Genomic DNA, 6,422 nt, shown 5'->3' with positions numbered 1-6,422 from the left:
GGGATGGCTGAATTGGGACGAACATTCTAAAAAGAAGGAGCAGACCACTACCCCACCCAGTGAGATCCCAAGCGCGTGTGTGACTCGGTTTAGTCTGCGCTGTTGCAGGGCAGCCTGACGGCGGGCGGTTATGTACAGATGTCGAAATGCAGTGCCGGTGGGTTCTCCGCTGCTCCTGGAAGGAATGATAACGGCCTCCCACCGTCCGACTGCTTTTGACTAATGGGCCGAACACGGAGTTGCTGCGGCGCGCACGTGCTGCTCGCTTTCGCTCTTGCGCCCCTACTCACAGACGCACATCCACGATGGTGGTGACGGTGTTGGTTGTGGCGGTGGTCGATGAGCGCCCGCTTGAAAGAACGGCGTGGATCGAGCGGGGATCCTGCTTTCTCGGGGGGCTGCAGCAGCTCGCACAACGACGGTTCGATGGTGTAGAACACGCCGGAAACACCGTGTGCTGTGGCTGCCCGCGTAAGGGTCTACATTCAAGCCTCGATGGAGCGAGGGTTTTTGTTGTTGGCGGAGCGACAGGCTTGTTTCATGTGGGTTTATGTCTTTTTAAAAACCTGGTGCATATCTAAGTGCTGTCAGAGCAAAACATCATTGGCTGAACCCGTTGACTAAAAGTCAAGGAAGGGGGAGAGATGGGAAGGGGTGTTTCACGCCCATGAATTGAAAACAGCATCATCTGAAAGAAAGAAGTGATATGTTATTCAGATGACAAAGTTTTCAATGCACGTATGAACGACGTTTTACTTTGCTTTCAGCAGAACGTGGGAGTTAAGTTTACGTTAAGTTAAGCTTACACAGTCCATACACATTTACCTCCTAGCGCGCTAGTAGACAAGCCAAGTAAAGCTCACGCGCTATGAAAAGTGAATTCCCAGGCTGCACGAGCAGCAGGAAATCTTAGTGGAGGTAAATTTAGTGGCTATGTAAGGAATGTTATGGCAATCATTCGCAATCTTTATCGCATCTTCTGCTGTGATGTCACTTCCTGTTTTATGACGTCATTTTCAGTTATTAGGAATCCTTAGTGGTCATGTGGCGTCACTTCATGTCATCTTGTGACGTCACTACCAGTTGTATGGTTCCCCACACGTACCTCTCACACTTGACCTCAAATTGTTTTCGAGTGGCCTGAAGCGGCTGCTTTTGTGTACCAAAAGCTTCGAAAGATGACATTGTGTGGCGTGACACCTTATGGCTGTCATGACGTGACACATTCTGAAATTAGATCGTTGCTTTTTTGCACACCTATATTCCATTTTACTCTATATAAAATTATGACATATATTTTCTTTTTACTTTTTGTATATACATGACGCATCGCTTTATACATATATGCTTTGTTTCTTGACCTCTGCTGGATGACCCCTGATGCCGGGTTCCGGGTTAGCATCTGGTTTCGCATGGCGCACGTGAGCCATTTATTCTATCATATAAAATGAACGTGTGGAATGAATGTTCACGCGGTCTAATCTCTTAAGTGAAGCTGAGTGCAACTCAAGTAATAAACAGCTTGGAGAAAATTACTCCTTCTTTTTCCCTCGTATACTTCTTTCTTAGGGGGCATTTATCTAAGTCGCTTACAAATCACGTTACTTGCCTTTACACCCTTCGACAAGGAAAAATATTTAATATTTCGAACTAAACACAACTTGTATCTGAAATTCTTTCCCTTTATAAAATGATGGTAATGCTCATTTAAAGTTCGAAAAGGGCCCTGATTTATGTTGAATAATGTGTTGCTACTCCCTTTACTATAAATCGCCAAAAAATCGCCACCTTTCCACATGAAAATAAATATCACATATACACCTAAATAACAAAAATTGTATATGGGCTACATCGTGCATAGCTGTGGAACGGGAAAAATGTAAGCGCACTGAAAAATGCACGCACGAAAGGATGAAAACGCTTCATAGCGCCTGCCCTTCCGTTTTCTTGCTTTCGTTAGCAATTTTCAGTACTCTTGTTTTTTACACCTAAATAAACGACGCCTTATCCTTTATGATGACACTATAGAAGTTCTGGTGCCTGTACTTCACGTCATGTGTCATTATTCCACGGTTTTGTTTGAGAAACCTTACAGGTTCGTCTGGACACTACCACAGAGCTCTTTGGATTATTAGTGGGAATTTAGATCTTTCACCTGAAGTCTCTAAAAGTGGCGATTGGGCGCCAATAAAGATACATAGAAGATTGTAGTTTGCACTGCTGGTCTAGTGACATCACATTCATTACTGAGAATTACATAAACGAAGAGTTTTCCCACATTGAGGATGCGAATGCTATCGTCATTAAAAAAAAATTAGCTATTTTGTGTATATTTTTTAATTGAGGCAGTCGTGTAAAATTGAAAATAACAATATGTGCATATTGTTGGAAACATTTTAGCCTTTGGACGAGAAGTGAAATCTTGCCTTTAATGTTTTCTGGCGCCCAAAGCGAGTTGCTATGCTAACACTTCTATTGGAAAATTATGAGGTGCATTTTTGTCAAAAAGGTAGCAAACGCTGCTGGGCTCCAGAGGGTTTATCTGTGGATATATTGAATATTATAGTGCAATGTCACGGCCGGCGAAAAAAAATTGAATTCATAAGCAACTTCATGCTAAAAACAACTACAATTCTAGTTTTTGCAGTTGGCCAAATGCGAAGTTTGTGCGCCGGCGCGTTGTGTTTCACTTCGATTTTAGTTCGAGGCTATGGTTTCGAGGTCAGGCTGCAGAAAAAGGTGAGCGTAATTGTTTACTGGAGACCTTAGCGATAGCGCTTTATTGAAACCCAGTAGCTACAATATTTATTGCATTTCCAGGTCTGAGGCTTTAGACGCTTAGGCTTACAGTAGAGTTTTCGTGATTGGCGTTACCTAAGTTGTAACGCACAAAAATACTATTCCTCAGATTTTCAGGGTATGATGATGTAGCAGTAACCTTGGTCATCTCAGTGAAATAGGTCGTCAGATGATTATCTATCTATGCTTTTTTGTTTGCTGAGGAAGTGACACTATCACCCCAGCGTCCCATAATCACCCCATGTTTCCATCGACCGCGCGTCCACTACATATTAATGAATGCTTCATTCAGCCCTCCTCCCCATCCCACCCCGCGACGGCTTGTCAAACGGCTACCTTTTTCTTCGGCGCGTTAATATCAGGGGCAATTTTCACGGACTGGATCGGGAACGCGCTCGATTAAACGGCAATATAAGTGAACGTGTGTGCATTGTAATCATCAGCATTATAAAAACGTAATTTTTGGCAGCCACTGACTTCTTTTCACACAGTCACACATTCTAGATAAATCCTTATCTATGGAGGACAGTAGCCATTCTCTGAAGTGAACTTGGCTCAGCGATAGTATCGCTTACAGCAGTAACCGCTAGCCTCCTGGTTAGTTTATACATGCTTGTTGGTGCGTGTAAACTGGACTGAAAACCGGAGTACACAGGTTAACATGAATCACGTTGGCAGGCTGAGGTGTCCAAACTGAATCTTCCCTCTCGAAACTTAGGCACCCTTTAATAAGCGCATACAATTCAAAATACCGGTCCCCGGACCGGCCGACACTTATGCTCTTCCACGACCGGTCTCGAGGGAGAGCGGGCTCTTCTTGCCCGAAGGTGGGTTTCGGGAACTTGATCCCGCCTTCCCTCCTCCCAGCCCCCGCCTTAAGCGGAGTCCAAGCCACCGGACTACTCAAAACCTTGCACCCCGTCTCATTCCCTCGCTCTCCAAAATTGTCTATCCCTCATCTTACCTAAAAGTGGGAAAGGCGATTTTCACTATGCCATCTGCTGAGGCAGGCGTGCTGCTTACACTGACGCCGACAAGAACGAGAGAAGAACTAAGGTTAAAAAGAAAACTGTCGAATTGCGCCTGTCCGAAAAAGAAACCAGTGCGCTAGCGCGTAGGCTATTGTCAGCTGCATGCTTTTTGTGCGGACACTTTACTATAGCTTTCGCTTCCAGTTTTGGCGCAACGACTTGGCCTTGCCATTATATCAACAAATTCCTCATCTGCGCATATTCTTACACGGCCCATAGAACATCTTTCTATGTGTTCCAGTGGTCGCCGGTAGCTGTGAAGTTATTACAACGAGCTGTTACATGTAGTCGTAGAAAGCAAATATGTGCTCCCCAGTGACCGCCAACTATCCTTTCCTTTTGTCAAGTTTGTGTTGTTGTTGTTGTTTTTATGCAAACTGCTGAAACTCGGTCATATTTACGGTTCTATAAGGCTGATGCCTCGACGCCTCGCATGTACTGCTTGCGCGCAGAAAGCAGCCTTGCCATCGGTCCTCTAGGCTGTGTTAAAGCGCTTCGGAGCATTATACAGCATAGCCTTCATACATCACTTTTAGTAGCCACAGCAGCTGCTCTCTGCTAAAACAGCATTCGCATGGGACCAGCCTTGTCGAGCTCGAAAGAGCACACGTGAAGTCCTGCGAGGCATTCAGTATACATTTCGCTTTTATTTTTGCTTTCTTCACCTCCGCACTATCCCTCTTAGCGGGCTCCCTTTCTTGGATTGCCTCCAAGTCTCTCTTAGGGGAGTCATCAACTACTCTTTCTTGCTTTGCTTTAGCCTGACAGTCGTTTGAGAAAGGCAATAATGAAACGACAACACTGGAGAGCAATCCTGTTATCCTAACTGCTTAGCCTCGGCATTTCCGTCAGAGTTTGTTAGTAAAATGAAAAGCACGAGTTCCGCGTTTGATTTTGTATTTGGCAACCGTTAGGCCCGAAATAAACCCGACGGGGTTCTTGCTTCTTAAAGCGAGCTGTGCCGATGGTGTGTTATAATCTTACTCGTTATGCCCTTATTATGTTTTTAGGCTGACAGTAATAACTAGAATCAAAAGATAAGGATAAACCAGAGTATAAAAGTGTGCTGAGAAGCGCCAGACCTTTTCTAGGAAAGGAATTTTCCGCTCAGTTTTCGTCATTGAATATCGACCACTTCGATTGCTTGGACTTTGTTTCCTATATTTACTGTCCTTATTCCGCTTCCTGTGATGTTAGAATACCATGAACAGTACACAAAAAAATTATAGAGGGCATTGAGGTTTCGCATCTGAGGGTGGAAGCCTTAATGGCTCCCGAATCCGTTCCTTTTCAGGTTTCTCGATCTTATAAATGTAGTCTCTGCTCGCTTATTTATCATACCCTTCATTTGTGCCTCTAATATTTCGCACATTCTTATTAGCATACACTCTTATGCTACCGCGTTATTCAGCTACCGGTTTTAACTAAGCTCAGACGCAAATATAAAGCTCTGTTTTAACTGAACTATACAAATGTACTTACGGGACCTAAAGGCATCATGTCTAACTCCGCATCCTAAAGGCATTAGAAGGCTGAGTCCTATCCCACTATCCCACTTCAAGTGAGGAACCATATCAAGGCAGCTCTTTCCAACTTTTTTACATTATGTGTTCTCGCTACGTGACAGAGACCATCCACGAATCACTGCTCGGCCATGTCACGTGCCAACTGCCACCTGCTAGAGGCATACCCATCATTTGTCGCTCAACGCCGACATGGCCGGGTTTTCAGTAAAATGAGGCATTTAACTCTGTATCTCGTTGAAATGCAGGCGCAACACTTAGTGCTGCCTAGCAACATTTTTCTTTCTTTACTCTCCATAACAAAGCGAACGCTTTAAATTTAATACGATAGTTTCCTCCAGTCGTCAATGCATTAGAAAGAATGAAAGAAAATAATCACGATCAAATGTTACTGAGAGAAAATATCACCGAATTAAACCCTCACATACAAGACTCCACCTCCCTCCCCCCTCCTTTTTCTTTTTTGTTCTGCCGAGGAAGATTCGAAAGTAAGTCAGAGCAGTTGGGGTGAGTCAAATCATATTTTGTTTCTATATAATTTGGAAATAAGAGCAATGAAGTAACAACAGATATTCGATACAACTATTTTCTTGATCGAATATTTTAGGGGGAACCCCCAAGGTGGAGTAAATTTGTAATAAGGGAATAATTACTCATTGGAATCCACCCAAGCACAGCCAAACGGCTACAAAGGAAAGCTATACAGCTTCCACAGAAACTTCGTAGTTAGTCCCTTATTACAAATTTTCTCCTAAAATATTCGATCGCCATCATTCCCACTTCGAGCTATAGATCAATTGGCCTCGCCCTACCGTCTGATCTGCTGACCGTTCTGGATAGCTCAGTCGGTAGAGCGACTGCCTCGGAAAGGCGGTGGCCCCGGGTTCGATTCCCGGGTCAGCACGGATTTTTCTTTAACTACAAAGTTTCTGAGGAAGCTTTATAGCTTTCCTTTGTAGCCATTGCATGGTTGCGCTTGGGTGAATCCCAATGATTAATTATTCCCTTATTACCTATTTTCTTTTTACAGTAAATTAAGGTCAGTGTTTTTCCATTGCGCTTGAGACTT

The sequence above is a fragment of the Amblyomma maculatum genome, chromosome 2 (genome assembly GCF_055883805.1).
Source record: "Amblyomma maculatum isolate TAMU_Amacu chromosome 2, ASM5588380v1, whole genome shotgun sequence".
Lineage (NCBI taxonomy): Eukaryota > Metazoa > Arthropoda > Arachnida > Ixodida > Ixodidae > Amblyomma > Amblyomma maculatum.
Note: the sequence above shows the minus strand (reverse complement) of the source record.